General features: G+C 42.5%; 1 long non-coding RNA gene across 1 annotated transcript; it reads left to right on the plus strand.

Annotated features, from left to right (window-relative positions):
• The first annotated feature begins 923 nt into the window (after positions 1-923).
• On the plus strand, positions 924-24,262 carry LOC149985129 (uncharacterized). The gene is made up of 2 exons (XR_016487008.1): positions 924-1,111; positions 23,525-24,262. It is a non-coding gene; the product is annotated as an uncharacterized LOC149985129 (long non-coding RNA).
• The last annotated feature ends 1,106 nt before the right edge of the window (positions 24,263-25,368 follow it).

The raw sequence follows: 25,368 nt of genomic DNA on the forward strand, positions 1-25,368 counted from the left end.
AGAATCAAATCAATCAAGTATTGTCACCTGCACTGAATAAAACAGGTGTAGACCTTACCGTGAAATGCTTACTTACAAACACTTAACCAAGAACCATGCACGACTGACTGACATGAAAAAGATGCGTGCTGGCACCTGAATATTTTTTCCAATCACGGATAATTACAAAGAATGCTTGGATCATAATCCTACCAAAAAAAATGTCCCATATCTGTTGAGATACTCGTTTTGTCCAACTACTCGGCACAACCCTAGTAGAGACCCGCCCCCCTTCCCCTTGTTGGTGGCTGAACCTTGGAATCTAGTGATGCCTTTCTGGCAGAGAGCACTTCAATTAGGGGACCCCCGTCTTGACCCCTGTTTGGACAGACTTCTGGGGACAAAAGGATCTCCGGCTTCTACATCCCCCCTCTCCCCTTCCCCTCAACTTCTGCTCATTTAAACTTTGTTAATACCTCTCCCCGACCCATGCCTCGCTATTGTTGTCGGCCAGTGTGATTCCAGAGGTCCCACTGACCATGACTGGTTATGTTGTTAATGTGAATGCCTCCAGGACTTGGCTGGCCTAAAGGTGCCCTCTCGGGCCTATATAAGGCTCTTATATATATATACATATATATAAGCGTCATTGGCACAAAATACTTGTGCAAATATGTCAAAAGTAAAAAGAGTTTTTGTAAAACAGGAGACAAAGTACCTCCCAGAAATGATAAAAAAGTAGACTTTTAAATAATAGCTAATAGAGAATCGATTTTTGATTGTTAACTGTAAATGTAATCAAAGTCCCTCTCTCTCTTTCCTCCCCCGTCCCTCTCTCCCTCATGCCCTTTTCTCCTCCCCATCCCTCTCTCCCTCATGCCCTTTTCTCCTCCCCACTCCATATCTCCGTCCCACTCTCTGTCTGTCTCTCACTCCCTCTCCAGGGGTCTGTCTCCTCCAGCCATGGCAGGCGCCATAACTTCAGTAATTAGCCAAATCGAACAGCTTTACCCCAGTTTACAAGGCGCCTTGGAAGGGCCCTCTGCACCCCAAGAGAGTGACATAATGAACCTGGCCATACCATCACCATGGAGACCAGGGGAAAAATGGCATGCATCTCATAAATACCGGGGTATGTGTGATTGTGTTATGGGGTGACATTTTGTTTTTGTGTCAGAGAACAAGATGTCTATACAGTGGAGGATAGCACAAGCACAAGGACACTGGCGCCCATTCAAAAATGTTAATTCTACAAAGTGGATATTTGTCAGGTCTATCATATTTTAACAGGCCTACAATATGGTTACTAAAATCCAATTTGGCTGTTTTCGCTGCATAATAATTATAAGTTCTCCTTTTTGGATATAGATAATTGTTTGGTAAATGCTAATCTGGTACCATAGCTAGCAAGTTAGAAATTGGTGGTGGACATTTTTAAGTGTAATGCATTTGATTGGTGACGGTGACATGAAATTGTATTGGGAAACGACATCCATACAAGAATTATAATCAGATTTTTACCCTACTGTAGTGTGAAATACACATATCAACTAAATGCAGACTAATTTTGCTGAGCGCCAATGAGGAGATTTTGGATTTATCCCCTACGGGGGATGTGCGGGTGACGTTTCCATGGTTTTTGTCAAACTCTTGCCGCATCTCCAAATGATTATTAAACAAATATTCAAGGTAGAATATTTTCTACATTTTCTAAACCCTCTGGTATATGTCAGCTTCTGAAAAAAGTCCAAAGCGACTTACAGTGATGTGTGCATACCATTTTTTATGTATGGGTGGACCCGGGAATAAAAACCCACTATGCTGGCGTTGCGTGAGCCATGCTTTACCAACTGAGCTACAAAGAATCAAATAAAGTATTATGCCATCAGTTTGTGGGGATTTTTGTGCTGGTGGTGGTCTGTGTACATTGTGAGGATTCACCATTGTATGTTGAGCCCATAAACTCCACATACAAGCATGCTACTGGGGCCCCATGTGTGTGTGCTCGTGCGTGTTCATGTCTGTGTGCATGTGTAGAGGGAAATGCGGGGGCTTGCCCCAGTGTCTCTAACAGATGATGTCAGTGTCTCTGAGCCCCCGGCAGCCCACCAGCTGTCCCCCTGCAACTCCCTCTCAGCTGACGCAGGTTGGCGTTTATTGTCATGAATCTTGCCCTGGAGGCAAAACTGAGCCTAGACGGGCCAGCTGGAAAGTCAAAATTATCTATATTGAATGAAAACAAAAATGTGCCTTTCGGTCTCAATTTAAGGTTAGGGTTTGGCATTCGGGTTAGCCGTGTGGTTAGGGTTAGGGTTCAAATCTGATTTTATGACTTTGTGGCTGCCAGCTAGTGACCGCTCTGCAGAGCTGCCTCCAGTACACGAGTCATCCCATAAAATGCCAACCTGCTCAGCTGACAGGGGGAGGGGGAGGGGGAGAGGAGGGGGAGGAAAGGAAAGGGAGGGAGGCAGCAGATGCAAAGGCTGGGGTCTTTCCCAGCCACCCCACAGCCGGACAGCCATAGGCACCAGCTGTCCAGCTCCCAAGAACCAGTGGGTAGCTGTGGGGAGATGTGGTGGGTTGTGCAGCCATACATTTTATGTACCAGCTGACAATCTTCACCTTTACTAAACATAGTACTTAGGTCTTCAAAATATCAGAAACTCAAACATCTCAAGATAGGACATTACTATCAACAGGACATTTTCAGGGGTTATACATTAATATGATCAGGATCAAATGAAATATAGAGAAATATATATATATATATATATATACAGTGCCTTGCGAAAGTATTCGGCCCCCTTGAACTTTGCGACCTTTTGCCACATTTCAGGCTTCAAACATAAAGATATTAAACTGTATTTTTTTGTGAAGAATCAACAACAAGTGGGACACAATCATGAAGTGGAACGACATTTATTGGATATTTCAAACTTTTTTAACAAATCAAAAACTGAAAAATTGGGCGTGCAAAATTATTCAGCCCCCTTAAGTTAATACTTTGTAGCGCCACCTTTTGCTGCGATTACAGCTGTAAGTCGCTTGGGGTATGTCTCTATCAGTTTTGCACATCGAGAGACTGATTTTTTTTCCCATTCCTCCTTGCAAAACAGCTCGAGCTCAGTGAGGTTGGATGGAGAGCATTTGTGAACAGCAGTTTTCAGTTCTTTCCACAGATTCTCGATTGGATTCAGGTCTGGACTTTGACTTGGCCATTCATTACTTTCAGTGCAGCAAACTCTCTCCAGAAGTTCAGTGAGGATCTCTGAATGATCCAATGTTGACCTAAATGACTAATGATGATAAATACAATCCACCGGTGTGTAATCAAGTCTCCGTATAAATGCACCTGCACTGTGATAGTCTCAGAGGTCCGTTAAAAGCGCAGAGAGCATCATGAAGAACAAGGAACACACCAGGCAGGTCCGAGATACTGTTGTGAAGAAGTTTAAAGCCGGATTTGGATACAAAAAGATTTCCCAAGCTTTAAACATCCCAAGGAGCACTGTGCAAGCGATAATATTGAAATGGAAGGAGTATCAGACCACTGCAAATCTACCAAGACCTGGCCGTCCCTCTAAACTTTCAGCTCATACAAGGAGAAGACTGATCAGAGATGCAGCCAAGAGGCCCATGATCACTCTGGATGAACTGCAGAGATCTACAGCTGAGGTGGGAGACTCTGTCCATAGGACAACAATCAGTCGTATATTGCACAAATCTGGCCTTTATGGAAGAGTGGCAAGAAGAAAGCAATTTCTTAAAGATATCCATAAAAAGTGTCGTTTAAAGTTTGCCACAAGCCACCTGGGAGACACACCAAACGTGGAAGAAGGTGCTCTGGTCAGATGAAACCAAAATGGAACTTTTTGGCAACAATGCAAAACGTTATGTTTGGCGTAAAAGCAACACAGCTGAACACCATCCCCACTGTCAAACATGGTGGTGGCAGCATCATGGTTTGGGCCTGCTTTTCTTCAGCAGGGACAGGGAATATGGTTAAAATTGATGGGAAGATGGATGGAGCCAAATACAGGACCATTCTGGAAGAAAACCTGATGGAGTCAGGTTTATATATATATATATATATATATATATATATATATATATATATATATATATATATACAGTGGCAAGAAAAATAATGTGAACCCTTTGGAATTACCTGGATTTCATACATTTTGATCTGATATTCATCTATGTCACAACAATAGACAAACACAGTCTGCTTAAAGCTTCTTATGGCTGCAGGGGCAGTATTGAGTAGCTTGGATGAAAGGTGCCCAGTGGTGCCCAGAGTAAACAGCCTGCTCCTCAGCCCCAGTAGCTAATATATGCATATTATTGGCAGTATTGGATAGAAAACACTCTGAAGTTTCTAAAACTGTTTGAATGATGTCTTTGAGTATAACAGAACTCATATGGCAGGCAAGAACCTGAGAAGAAATCCAAACAGGAAGTGGGAAATCTGAGGTTGGTCGATTTTCAACCCAGACCCTATTGAATACACAGTGGGATATTGGTTATGTTCCTTCCTAAGGCTTCCACTAGATGTCAACCATCTTTAGAAACTTGTTTGAGGATTCTACTGTGAAGTGGGACCGAATAAGAAGGGAATGAGTAAGGTCTGCCATGAGCTGACCATGCTCTGACCATGCACATTCACATGAGAGGTATCTCTCGTTCCATTGCATTTCTACAGACATAGGAATTCTCCGGTTGGAACATTATTGACGTTTTATGTTAAACACATCCTAGGATTGATTCCATAAATCGTTTGACATGTTTCTACGGACAGTAACGTAACTTTTTGACATTTCGTCTGCAACTAGAGAACGTGCTTCATGACTTTGGATTTGTTTACCAAACGTGCTAACAAAAGTAGCTCTTTGGACATAAATTCCATCATTTATCAAACAAATCAAACATTTAATGTGGAACTGGGATTCCTGGGAGTGCATTCTGATGAAGATCATCAAAGGTAAGTGAATATTTATAATGCTATTTCTGACTTCTGTTGACTACCCAATATGGCGGATATCTTTTTGGCTGCCTTGTCTGAAATTAGCTTTTTCCGTAAAGTTTTTTTGAAATCTGACACAGCGGCTGCATTAAGGAGAAGTGTATCTATATTTCCATGTCTAACAATTGTATTTTCATCGAAAATGATGAAATTAGTATTTCTGTAAAATGATATGGCTCTCTGCAATATCACCGGATGTTTTTGGAACTAGTGAACATAACGTGCCAATGTATACTGCGATTTTTTTATATAAATATGCACTTTATCGAACAAAACATATGTATTGTGTAACATGAAGTCCTATGAGTGTCATCTGAAGATCATCAAAGGTTAGTGATTCATTTTATCTCTATTTGTGCTTTTTGTGACTCCTCTCTTTGGCTGTAAAAATGGCAGAATTTTTCTGTGACTTGGTGGTGACCTAACAAAAATGTTTGTGGTGCTTTCGCTGTAAAGCCTATTTGAAATCGGACACTTTGGTGGGTTTAACAACAAGATTACATTTAAAATGGTATAAGATACATGTATGCTTGAGGAATTTTTATTATGAGATTTCTGTTGTTTGAATTTGGCGCTCTCCACTTTCACTGGCTGTTGTCATATCAATCCCGTTAACGGGATTGCAGCCCTAAGAAGTTTTAAACTTATAACACACAAACAATTATACATTTTAATGTCTTTATTGAACACACTGTGTAAACATTCACAGTGCTAGGTGCAACAACTGGTTGACCATCCTTTGGCAGCAATAACCTCAACCAAACAATTTCTGTTGTTGCAGATCAGACCTGCACAACGGTCAGGAGGAATTTTGGACCATTCCTCTATACAAAACTGTTTCAGTTCAGCAATATTCTGTCATGCTACAGCATCTCAATCGGGTTCAGGTCAGGACTCTGACTAGGCTACTCCAGAAGGCGTATTTTCTTCTGTTGACGCCATTTTGTTGTTGATTTACTTCTGTGTTTTGGGTCGTTGTCCTGTTGCGTCACCCAACTTCTGTTGAGCTTCAATTCGCGGACAGACAGCCTTACATTCTCCTGCAAAATGTCTTGGTAAACTTGGGAATTCATTTTTCCATCGATGATAGAAAGCTGTCCAGGCCCCGAGGCAGCAAAGCAGCCACCAAACCATGATGCTCCATTTTTTTGTGGTCAGGGCAGCTCTAACTAACATCTCCAATCTTGTCTCATTGATTGGACTCCAGGTTAGCTGTTAATCAAATCAAAATATATTTTCTATTTGAGATTCCTCAAAGCAGCCCACCTTTGCCTTGATGACAGCTTTGCACACTCTTGGCATCTCTTCTGACTGGTACTGTATATTTATACACACATATACAAAATAGCTATGCATATTGCATGTTGTATGCTAGAAATCATTGACAATTATTGACAAAATTAATATATTTGACCTACTAATGCAATCAGTCACACACATATGCTACTGATCTAACCAGAGATAGTTTTAGGGTTCTAGTGTGCTTGTAACAGCAAGACTTATGTCATTCGACATACTCTTTCTTCTAACCAAACCTGCTCTAAAACGTTTGAACTAGAGACACCAAACTAACATTACAGACTGCTTCAGACAAGAGTACCTGAGAAAATAATTTTTGAAAATCTTTCTACTTTTTAAACCATAGCAACATATGCATACAATTCTATGCATTCCAATGGCCATAGACTTTTTTCAATGGGAAATGTTAGCTATGTTGAGTTGAGTTTGCTTTAATAAAGTGCATTCGGAAAGTATTCAGACCCCTTGACTTTTTCCACATTACTGCGTTGTCTTGGCTGTGTACTTAGGGTCGTTGTCCTGTTGGAAGGTGAACCTTCGCCCCAGTCTGAGGAAAAGAGCGCTTTGGAGCAGATTATCAAGGATCTCTCTGTACTTTCCTCCCTTTATCTTTCCCTCGATCCTGACTAGAACCCCAGTCCCTGCCACTGAAAAACATCCCCACAGCATGATGCTGCCACCACCGTGCTTCACTGTAGGGATTGTGTGAGGTTTCCTCCAAACGTGACGCTTGGCATTCAGGCCAAAGAGTGGTTATTGGTTTCATCAGACAAGAGAATATTGTTTCTCATGATCTGAGAGTACTTAGGTAACTTTTGGAAACTTTAAGCAGGCTGTCATGTGCCTATTACTGAGGAGTGGCTTCCATCTGGCCACTCTACCATAAAGTCCTGATTGGTGGAGTGCTTCAGAGAGGGTTGTCCTTCTGGAAGGTTCTCCCATCTCCACAGAGAAACTCTGGAGCTCTGTCAGAGTGACCATTGGGTTCTTGGTCACCTCCCTGTTCTTGGGGACCTTCAATGCTACAGACATTTTTTGGTACCCTTCGGCAGATCTGTGTCTTGTCACAATACTGTCTCGGATTTCTATGGACAATTTGTTTGACCTCATGGCTTGGATTTTGCTTTGACATGCACTGTCAACTGTGGGACCTTTTATAGACAGGTGTGTGCTTTCCAAATCATGTCCAATCAATTAGATTTACCACAGGTGGACTCCAATCAAGTTGAAGAAACATCTCAAGGATGATCAATGGAAACAGGATGCACCTGAGCTAAAAAGTCTCATAGGAAAGGGTCTCCAACCTAAGTGTATTTAAATTTACGACTTCCACTGTAGATGGGAGGGGTTGAGGGTAGCTGAAAAAAAAACAAAAAAAACAAGATAACTAATGTAAAATGTACAGTGTCCGTAAAATGTATATAGTATGTATAAGCGGGAAGTAGAAGCCTAAGCATTATTGTCCATTAGTTTACTTCAATTAAGGGAGGGGTGGTAGGGTTAAGAGAAAAATAATAAATAAAGAAAAAAACTTTTGATGCAGACAATTACATTGACAGAACCCACTATCTATCTGGAAAAATAAAGCTGATACACCCCTAAAACAAGTAAAAACAATTGTTCTGAGTTAGAAATTACAATTCAAGAGAGAACTTAAGCAGGAATACAATCTTTGGAGAGCCAACAACTACTGGTTAAACTCATAAAATCACATTATTTATAAACAAATCAAATCATTCAAAATAAGCTACGACACCAGAAAGCATTATTTGGCCACAGGGGATCATTCACTTCTTTAAATAAAAAAAAGCTCTGGATTGTTTAAATCGCATAATCTATATATCGCAATATTTAAAAATACAATTGTGGAAAAACTGTTTTGAAAGCAAATGGCTATTGTTGTAAAGAGAAGACAATGAAAAGACTCAACTTAATTATTGCCACCAGTGGAGAACATCTGCCATATCTCGTGTGTGTGCATATTCACTGTCTATCTTTGGGGTCAGTGCCAAAGAAAATAGCTTGTTGGACAATAATTTCCTCCTCCAGGTTAGATGGACGTCATATTGTATTTGTCTCCCCTTCTTCTAGGCCTATTAAATGAGTCAGACATCATTTTTATTGATCTGTTTGTCAGTGTCAGCAGAGTAAGCTACCCTGTAATTTTTGTCATATAAAAAATATGATGCTTATGTCTCCAGTCATGGCCTCCTGGGTGGCACAAGGCTGTAACTATAGACCCGGGTTCAATCCCAGGCTGTGTCACAACCCGCTGTGACCGGTATATCACGAAATTGGGAAGAAAAAGGGGGTAAGAAAATGTCTCCAGTCATATAAAGCATAATAAAACTGCATGAAATGTTTATAAAAGGCCAACATTTTCCTGTGCGAAGAAATATATCTGCTATAGACTAGGCCTACTCTACGCCACTACCCGCTGCATTGAGCAGTCTTTTGCGAGCAGTGATTGAGTTACTGTATATTATTTTGTTTTAGGACTATTCAATTTAATCATCACATTAGGAATAGTAGGCTCTTCTATAAAATCTGTAAACAACGTATTGATTGCTTCATAATGAAAGGTGCATTTTTATGGTGAAAATTTGCTTCCCCAAACTTGAAACCCAGGTGCTACCTATGTTAAAAGGTATTGCATGTTAAAAGTGATGACAAATCTTCACTCGGCCTAGGCTACTAGGTCCACAGAGATCATATATTAAACTAATAGGGATTCTATAGGCATATGTAATTATATGATTATACCTAGGCTATGAAAAAAAAGTGTGAACGTGCTTGGGGGTCCGGCCCATACCGGTAAGAAATGACTTCTTTCACCCCTGAATAAGCTATAAGGACAAAAGGTAACCCATTTCAACCCAAGACACTGGTCTTTCTAATAATCTAGAAAAGAGTCTCATAAGATTGTCTATAGATATAACGACACAGGATGAGACCCAGATGTAGACACAGGAGGCAGATGGTTAGAGTCTTTGAATAAATAAGGGGCAGGCAAGAGGCAGGTCAAGGAGACGCAGAAGTTTGTAAATTGGGTCAGAGTCAGATAGGTGCCGGAAGGCAGGCAGGCTAAGGTCAGGGCAGGCAGCAATGATAAGAACCAGCAGTACAGAAAAACACGCTGGTAGGCTTGACAAGACAAGACGACCGGTGGTGATCCGCCTGTCGCCGATACCTGGAGGTGGCTCTCTTCCAGGTACGCCGACAGCGACGGACAAACATCTGGGCTGAGGGTATGCTGACCTCTTCCTCTGGGAATAGCGGCAGCTGGTAACCCAGGGAACACTCAAAAGATGAGAGCCTAGTGGCCGAGCAGGGAGGGGTGTTCCAGGCGTTGTCGGAGATTGGCCAAGACGAGGCAACGAAGAGTCGTCTCCACGTCCTGATTAGCACGCACTGACTGGCCGTTGGACTGAGAATGAAACCTTGAAGACAGGTTGGCCGACGACCCAATGAGGGTGCAGAACGCCTTCCAGAATTGGGACGAGAACTGAAGACCACGATGTCGACAGGAAGTCCTTGGAGTCGGAAGAAGTGCTGTACCATGAGCTGGGCTGTCTCCTTGGCTGAAGGTAACTTGGGGAGGGAATGAAATCGGCAGCTTTAGAAAACTCAACCACCACTGTAAGGATGGTGGTGTTGCCATCAAACGGAGGGAGACCAGTGACAAAGTCCAGGGATACATGGAACCAGGGTCGATGAGGAACAGGGAGTGGTTGAAGGAGGCTAGCCGGAACTTTCTGCTTGAGTCTTGTTCTGAATGCACACAGTGCAGATGGCGACAAATGTGGAGACGTCAGAAACCATAGTGGTTGTTGGATGAAAGCCAGGGTACGACGGGACCCGGGATGACAGGTAAGCGTCGAGAATGGGCCCATTGCAGGGTTCCGGGCTGGGAACGCTGCGCCTTGCGGACCAGACTCTCGATTTCCCAGACCAGTGTAGCAGGGAGACAGGAGGTAGGGAGGATAGTCTCTGGGTCTGATGGTGTAGCCGTGGAACTATACAGGTGAGAGAGAGCACCAGGCTTAACTTTCTTGGACCCAGGGCTGTAGGTGATGGTAAAGTTGAACCGAGTGAATAACAGAGCCCAACGAGCCTGCGTAGAGTTGAGGCGTTTGGCAGTGCGGAGATACTCAAGATTCTTATGATCGGTCCAAACTAAGAATGGGTGTTCTTGCTCTTCAAGCCAGTGCCTTCATTCCTCCAGCTCCATCTTGACCACAAGAAGCTCCCAATTTACCAACATTAGTTCCTGTCATGAGAATTTTCAATCCCAAAGATAATAACTGACAATCAATAGCTCTGACCAATCCCCGAGATCTGTAAGACCATTGGTTTAATAATAATTAGTCAAAGACTTACGCAAAAACATAGTACAGTTTATTCACGAGAACATTCTGATGTCCATTATACAAAGACATCCATTTTATAGCTGCGCACATACTTCCACACAACCAGTAGGTATCCTATGCACATACTTCCACACAAACAGTAGGTGAGTTTTATCCTTCTCCATAGTTCTCACCACTGTGTATCACTACCCAGCCGACAGTTCCATTCCCCAAGATTTAGGGAAACCTTGAGAACTACTACTTATGCTATCATAAGTTTCTCAGAGGCCTAGCCAGGTCGGTCCAAACACAGTTTAATTGTTCTCCGTTTTTTCTTCGGCACACACATACAAGTTCAAATCCTAAGCTACGCCTTGCTCAGACAGTCTGTGTTTTTCCACTATACAGATACATTGTTTAATCTAATTCTGACTAAAACTACACACATCATCAGATTATAATTTTATGATTCTAATCAATTTCATACAATTATAAGGTTTCAGAGTGGAATTATTTAATCATTATCTTTCAACATTTAAATTATTTTATAAGTTCCTCTCAGCGGTGTTGAGGCGATGAGAAAAGAAAGCGCAGGGGTGCAACTTTTGGTTCTGGGCCGAACATTGGGACAGAACGGCCCCCACTGCAACGTCCGAGGCGTCAACCTCCACCACGAACTGACAGAACGGGTCCAGATGGATGAGGATGGGGACTGTGGTGGAGCAATGTTTAAGATCCAAAAACACACGGTCAGCAGCTGGGGACCATGTGAATGGCACCTTAGGAGAAGTAAGTGCAGAGGGGAAGGGGGGGGGGACCAGGGTGCTGTAGCCCCGAATGAAGCAGTGGTAGAAATGTGCAAATCCCAGAAAACGTTGCAGCTGCACTCTAGAGGTGGGTTGGGGCTAATCCACCACTACTCTCACCATGTCAGGATCCATCTGAACGTTCCCTGCAGCAATGACGTATCCCAGAAAAGAGATAGTGGAGTGATGGAATTCACACTTCTCCGCTTTCACAAACATCTAGTTATCCAGGAGTAGCTGGAAGACTTGTCGGACATGCTCTTGAGCAGAACGGGAGAAAACAAGGATGTCGTCGAGATAGGTACTCGTAGTGTCCGTTAGCTGTGTTGAAGGCTGTCTTCCACTCGTATCTAAAGTTGGTGGTAGGCGTTCTGAAGGTCCAACTTAGAAAGGATATTTGCCCCCTGGAAAGGCTCAAAAGCCAAGGAGAGGAGTGGTAGAGGGTAACGGTTCTTTACAGTGATGTCACTGAGGCCCCGGTAGTCGATACATGGACGCAGGGTCTTGTCCTTTTCCACAAAGAAGAAACCTGCGTGGCAGGGAAGGCAGAAGGACTAATGCTCCCAGCAGGCAGACAGTCCTCAATGTACTCCTCCATGGCCTTGGTCTCAGGGCCTGACAGGGAATATAGCCGCCCACGAGGTGGTGTGGTGCCCGGGAGGCGGTCAATAGCACAATCGTACGGATGATGCGGAGGAAGGGGGGTGGCGCGAGCCTTGCTGAAAACCTCCAGGAGGTCCTGGTACTCTGCGGGAACGCCGAAAAAATCCAAAGCTTTTCCAGAGCTCCAGGAGGACGTCCTGGGGCAGGCTGCACAACCTTAAGACAATGTGTATGGCACAACGGGCTCCTACCCAGGATAGAACCATTGGTCCAGTCGATCAGGGGGTTGTGCCTCTGGAGCCATGAAAATCCCAAAACAGGAAAATGGGGAGATTCAATAAGTAGAAGCTGTATGGACTCACTGTGATTGCCCGACACTCGCAGGTTAACAGTGCTGTGAGTGACCCTGCCAATGGAGCGTCCGTCCAGAGCTCTGGCGTCCATGGGAATGGAGAGAAGTTGTGTTTAGATATCCATCTCAGATACTAGAGTAGCGTCCATGAAGCTCTCATCAGCCCCAGTCAATGAGATTTCAACCGGTCACCCCACAGCAGGATAACATGAAAAGGGGTACAAGTAATAGGAGTTAGAATCTTCCCAGTATGGCCCACCAGCGTACTCGTACCTCGTACCTCTTTTACTGGACAGGTGGAAGTGTAATGCCCTGTACCACCACAATACAGGCAACTGTTGGAGCTCAGCCTGCGTAATCGTACCTTAAGCAACAATCTAGCCCTGCCCTGTTGCATAGGCTCGGGAGGAAATGAGTCGCCCAAAGAACAGACCATTCTCCACGGTGTCTCCAGACTCTGTCACATCTGTCCCGTGCTCAGTGTGAACCTGCTTTCATCTGTGAAGAGCCCAGGGCGCCAGTGTCGAATTTGCTAATCTTGGTGTTCTCTGGCAAATGCCAAACGTCCTGCACGCTGTTGGGCTGTAAGCACAACCCCCACCTGTGGACGTCGGGCCCTCATACCACCCTCATGGAGTCAGTTTCTGACCGTTTGAGCAGACAGATGCACATTTGTGGCCTGCTGGAGGTCATTTGCAGGGCTCTGGCAGTGCTCCTCCTGCTCCTCATTGCACAAAGGCGGAGGTAGCGGTCCTGCTGCTGGGTTGTTGCCCTCCTACGGCCTCCTCCACGTCTCCTGATGTACTGGCCTGTCTCCTGGTAGCGCCTCCATGCTCTGGACACTACGCTGACAGACACAGCAAACCTTCTTGCCACAGCTCGCATTGATGTGCCATGCTGGAAGAGCTGCACTACCTGAGCCACTTGTGTGGGTTGTAGACTCCGTCTCATGCTACCACTAGAGTGAAGCATTCAAAAGTGACCAAAACATCAGCCAGGAAGCATAGGAACTGAGAAGTGGTCTATGGTCCCCACCTGCAGAACCACCAATTTATTGTCAATCAGTGTTGCTTCCTAAGTGGACAGTTTGATTTCACAGAAGTGTGATTGACTTGGAGTTACATTGTCTTGTTTAAGTGTTCCCTTTATTTTTTTGAGCAGTGTATAATGACACAGGATGAGACCCAGATGCAGACACGGGAGTCAGGTGGTTTATTAATAGACAAGGGGCAGGCAAGAGGCAGGTCGAGGACAGGCAGAAGTTTGTAAACCGGGTCAAAATCTGATAGGTGCAGGACGGCAGGCAGGCTCGAGGTCAGTGCAGGCGGGCTCAGGGTCAGGGCAGGCAGCAATGGACAGAACCGGCAGGCCTAGAAAACAGAGACTAGATAAGTACAGAAAAACATACTGGTAGGCTTGACTAGAAAAGACGAAATGGCAACAGACTAACAGAAAACACGGTATAAATACACAGGGCATAATGGGGACAAATGGTAGACACCTGGTGGGGGTGGAGACAAGCACAAGACAGGTGAAACAGATCAGGTGTGACAATAGGTCTTCTGGTCTCCCCTAATCTGAGCGAGTAAAAAGTATGACACACAGCCATGGTCTCCCCTAATCTGAGCGAGTAAAAAGTATGACACACAGCCATGGTCTCCCCTAATCTGAGGTGATGCTCAGTTACCTATTTTTCGGAAAGGAGAAACCAAATGATATCGCCTGCGTTTCATCAAATTCAACACTGCAATGCACTTTCTGTCCACGTGTACACCAAAACGTATGCTTTTTTTAATATACTTTGTTTTTATTGAGGAACACAAAGAAAGTACCAATAAAGTAAAATAAGAGAACAAAAAAGATCTGGCAGTTCCAGTGCACATCATACCTTCATCATATTAGTTACATTGACATCTTTGAATTAGACCTTTTTCAAGTACGAAACCCATTGTATTTCTTCTACAATGTCTATCCATTGTGTCACTGTGGGAGGGTCTTTTTGTAGCCATTCCCTAGTGATAGACTTTTTACTGGCTGCCAGTAGGACCTTCAAGAGGTACTTTTCTCTATTGTGTACATTATCAGGTATTTCAACCAAGTACAAAGAAATTCATGTTTGTTCTATGTCAAATCCCATTATTCTTCCAATGTTAGATCTTATTTCTTCCCAGTAAGTTTCATTTTGCGGGGCAGGTCCAAACGATATGAGAGTGATCCTCCCTCAACAGACCGCATTCTCTCTAACAAGTGAGCCAGTCTGTTTTGATTTCAGCTTAGTTGTTATGAAGAAACCTATAACATTCTTCCAACAGAATTCTCTTCTCTAATATGTTCAACCATGTTTCATCAGTTATTTCAATGTTAAGTTTCTCCTCCCATTTCTTTTTAATATAGTTTGTAGAATGTTTCTTTGAGGATTGAATACCCAAGTAGAGATTTGAAATAGTTTTTTGTGTTACTCCCCAAGTTGTATGCGTTTAGTGAATACTTGGATTAATTTTGGAGGTGCTCGAGGGTCAATCACTTTTATCTCCCATAAGAAAGTGTCGAACTTGTAGGTATCTTTAAAAATCTTGTTCATCCAAACCATGTTTATTTACTTAGATCCTGGAGGTTATCTAGGTCCCCATTCCTTATAATTGTACTGAATGATGTGATGCCTTTCTGCTTCCATTGTTTAAATCTGCTGTCCTGAGTTGCAGGGGTGAAACTGGGGTCGTATGAGGGCCAACTCAGCAGTTTGACCTCTCTGTCTAAATTATTTTGCTTAACTACCCTAAACCATGTCCCCAGAGAGACATTAATCCACTGATTTTGTCTATTACATATTTCTATTACCATGTCCTTATTGCCCAAAACTGACTGTATCTGTATCTCTGTCAAAGTAGTCTCGGTGTCTTTCTTGGATTCCTATTCTGAATTGCACCAACACACCAGATGTCTCATTGGACTGACACATGATCATCTTTTAAGTTTGGTAAAGCCACACCCCCACAGTTGTTTGGTAATGTAATGTTGTATATCTAGTTCTTGGTCTCTTACTGTTCCAGATAAACCTTGATATCCGTTTATCCCTACACTGTTTAGGTGGGATTTCTATGGGCAGTGATTGGAACAAATACAGTAACCTCAGCAGGATGTTCATTTTTGATTGTTTCAATTCTACTACTAAGATCTGAGGGAAGTGAATTCCACCTGTCTAGGTCATCATATATTTTCTTGTTGATGTGGTCGTAATTGATGTAATAAAGTTTGGGTGTATCTTTTGGTAAATATGCTCCAATATATTTAATGGATGAAGAGGTCCAGTGGAAGTTATAACTGCTCTTCCTGTGGGGTATAATTATATTCTAGGGCTTGGTTATGGTGTACGTTAAGCACATACCCTGAATATGTTCCAAATGTTTGTAAAACATCCAATCAGTCTAGGTCCACTTGAGCCTGGGTCTTTAAGGAATAACAGAACATCATCAGCATACATGCATATCTTATGTTCAATTCCTCTTATTGTTATTCCCTCTAAGGTTGGGTCCTGTTTTATTGCCTGTACTAATTGTTCGAGGTGCAAGGAGAAGAGCGTGGGTGAAAGATTACAGCCTTGTCTTGCTCCTCACTCTAATTTTATCGTTAGTGACAAATGTCCATTTGTCTTTATTCTAGCGGTCGGACATGAATGCAGTGTTTTAATGCACTGTATCACTTCTTTGTTGAAACCAAATCTTACCATAACTTGGAATAGATAATCCCATCCCACTGAATCAAATGTTTTTTCTGCAATCTAGACTGATTAATATTGCACTTGTCTTATTCTGAGTAACGTGGTCAATGACATGTAGTGTTCTTCTTATATTGTCCTGTGTCTGCCTATTTTGTATGAAACCACTTTGATCTCTGTCAATCAATTATGGGATTATGTTCTCCATTCTTTTGGCTATTATTGATGCATATAGTTTATAATCCGTGTTAAGAATTGCGATAGGTCTATATAAACTGCATTCCTTATCTTTACCCTATTTAGGGATTACAGATATGATGGCCTCTCTCTATGATGGTGGGAGACCCCCCTCCTGCGGAGTCCAGTTAAAACAGGCCTTAAGTAGAGGTGTTAGTTGTTCTCTGAAGGTCTTGAACCGTTCTGAAGGGAAGCCATCAGAGCCTGGAGACTTGTTTACTTTTAGATATTGCTTTATTAATTTCTCCGGTGGATATTTCTTAAATTAGTCTATCATTTTGCTCTGTCCCAACTGAGGGGAGATTAAGTGAGGTCAAAATATGCTCTATTGTCTGTGCATCTGCCTTCTCTGGTTGCTTGTACAGATTTGTGTAATATGATTCAAATGCATTCTGTATTTCATCCAATTTGCATGTAATCTGCTTTGTTTTGAGGTCTTTTATTTTGAAAATTGTATTCTGTGCTTGTTGTTTCCTGAGTCTCCATGCTAGTAATTGTGTTGTCTTTGAGCCTGCTTCATAATATTGTTGTTTCAGGAACCTGAGCTTTTTTCTCTACTTCTTCTCTATAAATCTGGTCAGTTTCCTGTTTTACCTTTTGAATCTCTCGTAATATAAGAGGGTCTTTGTATTGACTATGAGATCGTTCTAAGTTTTAGGGTTTCCTGTAATTTCAGCAGTTTCTGTGCTTTATTCTTTTTCTTGAGAGAAGATGTGGCTATGATCTTTCCTCTAATAACCACCTTAGCTGCATCCCACAATGTATCAGGGGATACTTCCCCGTTATCGTTATTCTCCAGATAGATGTTCAATTCTGTCTTTATTGATTCCTTGAATGCTGGATCATTCAGCATGCTTGTATTAAGTCTCCATATAGTATTTATTGGTTTGCTGTCAAGGTGTAGAGTAAGGTAAACTCCATTATGAAGTCGCTCTGCCCGATCCTACAATCCTTAAGCCTGTGTCTATCTGCATTGTACATGACAAAGTAGTCTAACCTGGAGTATTCAGTGTGGCGGGCTGAGTAAAAAGTATATTCCTTATCGGTCTTGTGGGTGTCACGCCATACATTGAGCAGTCCTAGATCCTGCAATATCCTATTGATCCTTTTAGCAACTAGACTCATTTTCCTATTTTGATTTGTGCTGTCCAATTTTGGGTTTAAAATTGTGTTAAAATCCCCTCCACAGATAAGATTGCCAGAGGTTTGTTATCCAGTTGACATTTAACAAGTATAAATCTACCCTCCTTGTCTTTTATTAAACTCAAAATCTCAAAAATCTAAACTCAAAATCTACCCATTTTGTAAGAAGAAAAAAAAGTATTCCTATATCCCATTTTCTTGAGTTTCTTGTGTTCAGGTGTGGATAAGTGAGTTTCCTGCCAGAATAGTATGTCAACTCTCTGCCGTTTCATCTTTGCTATTACCTTACTTCTCTTGATGGCACTTCCCAGTCCGTTTACATTGAGACTGATGACCTTAAATTCCCGATGATACATCGACATACATTTTAAAAACCTGTGCACCATATCTGCCTGCTTATCATGAACCTAAAAATGAACGAAAAATCAAGAACGATAATAAAGTAAACCAAAGTGGGAAAATACTTTGGTATTTGGACTCCCATGTCAGAGGACTGTCTCTTGCCTCTGGGATTTGAGGGGACGAGCCTATCCGCAGGCGGGGGCCCAGATGTGAAAATGCGTGACGTAGTCACAAACAAGACCTGTTGGAACCAAAAATTATAAGGGCGCCTATTTTGTCGCTTATACACATCGGTTAATGACAAGTGAAAACTATATCGGTAATGAGTGCATATCATGAATCCTCCCCTGGATATGCCCTTCTGTCGCCCCGTTGTCAATGTGTCATTAATCCTTAGTTAAGATATATATGTTATTGATGTGACGCTACTTAGTGTGTTCGTAAAAAACACATACTTTAGGCTACTCACCCTTGTTCTGTTATGGCTGCAATCCCGATACCGGGATCGATATGACAACTACCAGTGAAATAGAGGGCGCCAAAATTCAAACCACAGAAATCTCATAATTACAATTCCTAAAACATACATGTGTCTGATATAATTTTAAATCTATTTTCGTTGTTAATCCCACCAAAGTGTCCGATTTCTAATAGGCTTTTCAGCGAAAGCACTACAAACGATTGTGTTAGGTCTCCACCAAACCACAATAAGCACAGCCATTTTCCAGCAAAATATAGCCTTCACAAAAAACAGAAATAGAGATAAAATAAATCACTAACCTTGAATTATCTTCATCAGATGACACTCATAGGACTTCATGTTACACAATACATGCATGTTTTGTTTGATGAAGTTCATATTGACATTTAAAAAATCTGAGTTTACATTGGCGTGTTAGATTCACCAGTTCCAAAAACATCAAGTGATTTTGCATAGCCACATCATTCAACAGAAATACTCATCATAAATGTAGATGATAATACATGGAATTATAGATCTACCTCTCCTTAATGCAACCGCTGTGTCAGATTTCAAAATAACTTTACGGAAAAAGAAATGCATGCAATAATCTGAGACGGAGCTCAATTTAAAAACACCACAGCCGCAAAGATGACGTCAACATAAACAAGAAATTACATGATAAATATTCCCTTACATTTGATGATCTACATCAGAAAGCACTCCAGGAATCCCAGGTCCACAATACATGTTTGTTTTGTTCAAAAATGTCCGTTATTTATGTCCAAATACCTTCTTTTGTTAGAGCGTTTGGTATACATATCCAAACGCTAATTCCGGTCAGCGTTACATCGGACAAAAACTTCAAAAAGTGATATCACCGGTCGAAGAAACATTTCAAACTAAGTACAGACTCAATCATTACGATGTTTTTAACATATAGCTTCAATAAAGTTCCAACCGGAGTATTCTTTCTTCTCTTCATGAGCAATGGAACGCAAGTGACTACCATGAGGAAAAAGTGGGATCACAAAATGGCTGTTTGATGGACAGCTGATATATTCTGCTCTCATTCACTCCCACAACAACATAGAGGCCTCATTATAATTTCTATTGATGGTTGATATCTAGTGGAACCCCTAGGCAGTGCAACATCCTTCATATCTCAAGGGGATTTCATTGGGGACTCTGGTGAATACATACAAGCTCAGATTTCTGACTTCCTGTTTTGATTTCAACTCAGGATTTTGCCTGCCAATATGAGTTCTGTTATACTCACAGATATCATTCAAACAGTTTTAGAAACTTCAGGGTGTTTTCTATCCAATAATAATAATAATATGCTAATATTAGCAACTATGACTGAGTTTGATATGGGCACCTTTTCATCCAAGCTACTCAATACTGCCCCTGCAGCCATAAAAAGTTAAATCTGTTTCAGTGTCTTCCATCTTCCCATTGGAAATGCCTGAGTCTCTCTCGGATGTGAACGTCCTCTCGCCGAGGTGGTTTCCCTATTTCTTCATGACTCTGCTTGTCGACAACGATCCATGGGAGAGCCTGCTCGAGTCTTTCCGCCTTTCTCCTTGCGGTATACTCCACTGGGATGCTCCTTGACTTCCGGTCCTCAGCCCCCCCGTCTGCATGCTCGTATGTAACCAGGCCATTTTCCAGAAATACCCACATGTTTGCCGGGAATGGTGTTTGGGAATAAATGCCCTTCTCTTGAAGTGCTTTCTTAATGGGGGTGTATTCTTTCCTTCTTTTCAGTACCTCTCCCGCGTAGTCATGATCAAAGAACACTCGTTGGCCTTGGAAGTTAACAGGCTTTCTCCAGGTTGCGTGTAAGACTTTCTCTTTGTCTGAGAATTTTAGGAACCGTACTACTATGGATCTTGATGGGCCGCTGCTGGGGGGTTTTGAGGCCAGAGCTCGGTGTCTCGATTCCGAGGTCAGTGTCGTCTTCAAGTATTTTTTTGAATAGACCACGAATTTGGGCATAGAGTCTTTTTCTGCGCCCTCTACTACGTTATAAAGTCTAATTTGTTTTGACGTGAGGAACCTTCGAATTCTGTCACTTGAGCGCCTCGCGCAATTCCTCCTTTAGAACCTCACGAAATGAGGGTTATTTTTGCTGTTATCTTATTTGTGCTAGCATTAGCCATCTCAGGTTCATCGACGATTATATCTTCTGCTGTCTTCTGCTGTCGGGCTGTTGTAGCTCCGCGACCTTTTCCTATTCCTCTTCCATTTTGCGTAAGTTATTTTAATGCTCAGAGTAAATACTTGAATTTAGGGGGGAAATACCCAACCGATGTGCAGACATTTCCTAAGTTGCGTCACCGGAAGCCAGCAAAAACTATGCTTTGTGATCATCCCACGTTCTATAGTGATTGGCTTGTGATTCACAAGTGTCAAAGCAGGTCGAACTGACGAGACCCTCGGATTCTCTGGGAGAATTTGAATCAGCACATCATAAATGTTGCTTTATTTGCTCAACAGGTCGTTGAGTGGGTAATTGGTTCATACTGGATGAGCTGCACAGTACTGGTGGTGAGCCTCCTCTACTCCTTTAGGGGCGAAATTAGATACAATAGGTAACCCCTGTAACCCTTTCCTTGACCACCATCACCCCCCTTTTCTCAACCCCGCCAACTCCATACCCCCCCCTCCCAACCAAGTCACAACTAAGTAAATGGGAGACGTAACCTGAGCATGTGCATCCGCTGCCCTGTGTCCTTTCTGGCCCTTGTCCCCTTCAAGTAATCCCTTGTGTGTGACAAAGAAATGCCACATGGTCAAAACCCAGAGCCTGGCTAGCTATAGATCCTTTAGTCACGCCTAACGTTACTCGGCTGAAAGTGCAACTGGGTAAACAGTAGTAAAAAAAGACTAGATAATACAGGGTACAACAACAATGGTATCATATCTGCCTGTCTGAGCCTCTCATATTGGTTATTGGGCCAGCCGCAATGAACATCATCCTCTTCAAGAAAAATCAAGAGAACCAAAATGTGTATTTTCCCTATGTTCCTGAGACACGCTTAGATGGTTGGGAGTACAGGGTCAGCCGCCATGCAGTAAAACGATTTCAGGGGGTTTAGTGCTCGGGGGGCACAACAACAGGAGATTACACCTAGGATGTTGATAACAGCAACCCTCCGGTTGCCGCCAGGTTTGTTGATCAGACCTGGGATTTGAACCGGCAGCCCTCCCCAATTTTGTTTTCATTTTTTCAATATCACTATGATGACTTTATAGTGACAATTTCAACCGTTCCTGCTTTAAAGTGATGGTTGGAGAAGGTGTGTGGGGGGGGGGGGGGCAGCCTTCCTCTCTATACTGCAAATAGCAGACAGGGGTTGGGAGGGTCCCAGATGGAGAATGGGTGGGAAAGGGCGGGTGCTGTGGCTTGGGCCTGGGACACTGAAGTGCTAGGAAAACTGGTTGGTTCTGCCTGTATCCCTACCCAGATGGTTAAAAATGTTCTCATGACTTCCCAACAACTAAGTTGCAGTTAGGTTACTGAAAATAACTAAAAGATGTTGCAGAATCAATAACAATGCAATTCCGATTGACTACATAATGTGCATTGACACCAGTCCCACACATTCAACAAGGCCGCAATCGTTGTCAACATGGGAACGTCAAGAACATCCAAAACAAAATAGAAAAAAAGGGGGCGAAGTTCACAAGGATCTAAAGTCTCTAAACAACTACCTACATTACTGTTAAAAATGTTTATTTTAAAGGGAAAGATTTTGAAGAATTTAACAAAACGATTGTTCTACCTGGAACTTGTAAGTAATACATATGGCAGAAAACACACATACAATATTCATAGAAGGTTCTTGTCATATCTGACTGTACAAACTCATTGTTGAGGTGTTCATAATTTTTGTTGACTCAATGTAAATGGGTGAGTAACATTGAGACATAACTGAAATGTTGCATGTATTGTATAAAAAAACATACATAAGCTAAGCCTCCTCAGGTCTCATATACAATGGGATATGTGAATTTCAAAGTACTTGGATCATAGTAACACCAATCTGTTGCATGTATTGTATAAAACCATACAAGACACATGTAAGCTAAGGTCTCTCACAAACTCAGCAAAAAAAGAAACGTCCTCACTGTCAACTGCCTTTATTTTCAGCAAACGTAACATGTGTAAATATTTGTATGAACATAACAAGTTTCAACAACTGAGACATAAACTGAACAAGTTCCACAGGCATGTGACTAACAGAAATCGAATCAAGTGTCAAAAGTAACAGTCAGTATCTGGTGTGGCCACCAGCTGCATTAAGTTCTGCAGTGTGTCTCCTCCTAAATGACTGCACCAGATTTGCCAGTTCTTGCTGTGAGATGTTACCCCACTCTTCCACCAAGGCACATGCGAGTTCCCGGACATTTCTGGGGGGGAATGGCCCTAGCCCTCACCCTCCGATCCAACAGGTCCCAGACGTGCTCAATGGGATTAAGATCCGGGCTCTTCGCTGGCCATGGCAGAACACTGACATTCCTGTCTTGCATGAAATTACGCACTGAACGAGCAGTATGGCTGGTGGCATTGTCATGCTGGAGGGTAATGTCAGGATGAGCCTGAAGGGTACCATATGAGGGAGGAGGATGCCTTCCCTGTAACGCACAGCATTGAGATAGCTCGTTGAACAGCCACCACTAACACTGAGTGGCTGCTGCCAACACACTGACTCAACTCCAGCCACTTTAATAATGGGAATTGATGGGAATTGATGTAAAATATATCACTAGCCACTTTAAACATTGCTACTTAATATAATGTTTACATACCCTACATTATTTATCTCATATGTATACGTATATACTGTACTCTATATCATCTACTGCATCTTTATGTAATACATGTATCACTAGCCACTTTAAACTATGCCACTTTGTTTACATACTCATCTCATATGTATATACTGTACTCGATACCATCTACTGCATCTTGCCTATGCCGCTCTGTACCATCACTCATTCATATATCTTTATGTACATATTCTTTATCCCTTTACACTTGTGTGTATAAGGTAGTAGTTTTGGAATTGTTAGATTACTCGTTGGTTATTACTGCATTGTCGGAACTAGAATCACAAGCATTTCGCTACACTCGCATTAACATCTGCTAACCATGTGTATGTGACAAATAAAATTTGATTTGATTGGATTTGTTGTCCTTGCAGGCACAGTCCGATGATGCTGTGACACACCACCCCAGACCATGATGGACCCTCCACCTCCAAATCGATCCCGCTCCAGAGTACAGGCCACGGTGTAATGCTCATTCCTTCGACGATAAACGCGAATCCGACCATCACCCTTGGTGAGACAAAACCGCGAGCACTTTTTGCCAGTCCTGTCTTGTCCAGCGATGGTGGGTTTGTGCCCATAGGCGACGTTGTTGCCAGTGATGTCTGGTGAGGACCTGCATCTCTCAGCCTATTGCGGACAGTCTGAGCACTGATGACGGGATTGTGCGTTCCTGTTGTAAGTCGGGCAGTTGTTGTTGCCATCCTGTACCTGTCCCGCAGGTGTGATGTTCAGATGTACCGAACCTGTGCTGGTGTTGTTACACGTGGTCTGCCACTGCGAGGACGATCAGCTGTCCGTCGTGTCTCCCTGTAGCACTGTCTTAGGCGTCTCACAGTACTGACATTACAATTTATTGCCCTGGCCACATCTGCAGTCCTCATGTCTCCTTGCACCCTGGGCATCTTTCTTTTGGTGTTTTTCAGAGTCAGTAGAAAGGCCTCGTTAGTGTCCTAAGTTTTCATAACTGTGATCTTAATTGCCTACCGTCTGTAAGCTGTTAGTGTCTTAATGACCGTTCCACAGGTGCATGTTCATTAATTGTTTATGGTTCATTGAACAAGCATTGGAAACAGTGTTTAAATCCTTTACAATAAAGATCTGTGAAGTTATTTGGATTTTTATGAATTATCTTTGAAAGACATGGTCCTGAAAAAGGGACGTTTCTTTTTTTGCTGAGTTTACTTGGGACATACACATTTCAAAGCACATGCATGCTCCTGTCTGACACCCTTGACGCACGCAAAGTCACACTTATCGAAGAAAGAAGCAAAGTCCACTGTGAGGAGGAGGAGGAGAAGGGGGGAGGCAGGAGGAGGAGTAGAAGGAGGATGGGGAAAGCAAAGGAGAGGGAGGTGAGCAGGAGGAGGAAGAGGGAAAGCAGCAGTAGGAGGAGGAACCACTTTGATGGCAGCAGTGAATCTGTTTCTATTTAGTGGAGATCTCTCAACAATCATTCTCACAATAGCACATTGTTAGTAGTCTTTGACATATATCAAACTTAAGCAGGGCTTAGTTAAAACCCTGAATGGGAGACCAAAGATACATAGATAAATCAACTGTCTGGTAGGAGGTGTTGCCCAGCCTTAACCAAGGAAACTCATACCTGAAAATATAGTATATACAAATATTGTATTTTTCTTATAGTAATTGTCAGAGTTTTTTATATGTTGACTTATAAAAAACGATGTGAAACCTATAAAGGAAGCATTTACTTTGTATAGGTTACATTGTCAGAACATACACTATTCTTACCACATTCATAGATTTATATATTTTGTTGCATTACACAATATATACAAAAGTATGTGGACACCCCTTCAAATTAGTGGATTCGGCTATTTCAGCCACACCCATTGCTGACCGGTGTATAAAATCGAGCACACAACCATGCAATCTCCATAGACAAACATTGGCAGTAGAATGGCCTTACTAAAGATGCCACCAAGTCAGTTCGTCAAATTTATGCCCTGCTAAAGCTGTCCCGGTCAACTGTAAGTGCTGTTATTGTGAAGTGGAAACATCTAGGAGCAACAACGGCTCAGCCACAAAGTGGTAGGCTACACAAGCTCACAGCACGGGACTGCCGAGTGCTAAAGCACGTAGTGCGGAAAAATCGTCTGTCCTCGGTTGCAACACTCAATACCGAGTTCCAAACTGCCTGCGGAAGCAATGTCAGCACAAGTACTGTTCGTCGGGAGCTTCATGAAATGGGTTT

The sequence above is a fragment of the Oncorhynchus mykiss genome, chromosome 2, assembly GCF_057628025.1.
Source record: "Oncorhynchus mykiss isolate SJ-2025 chromosome 2, ASM5762802v1, whole genome shotgun sequence".
NCBI lineage: Eukaryota > Metazoa > Chordata > Actinopteri > Salmoniformes > Salmonidae > Oncorhynchus > Oncorhynchus mykiss.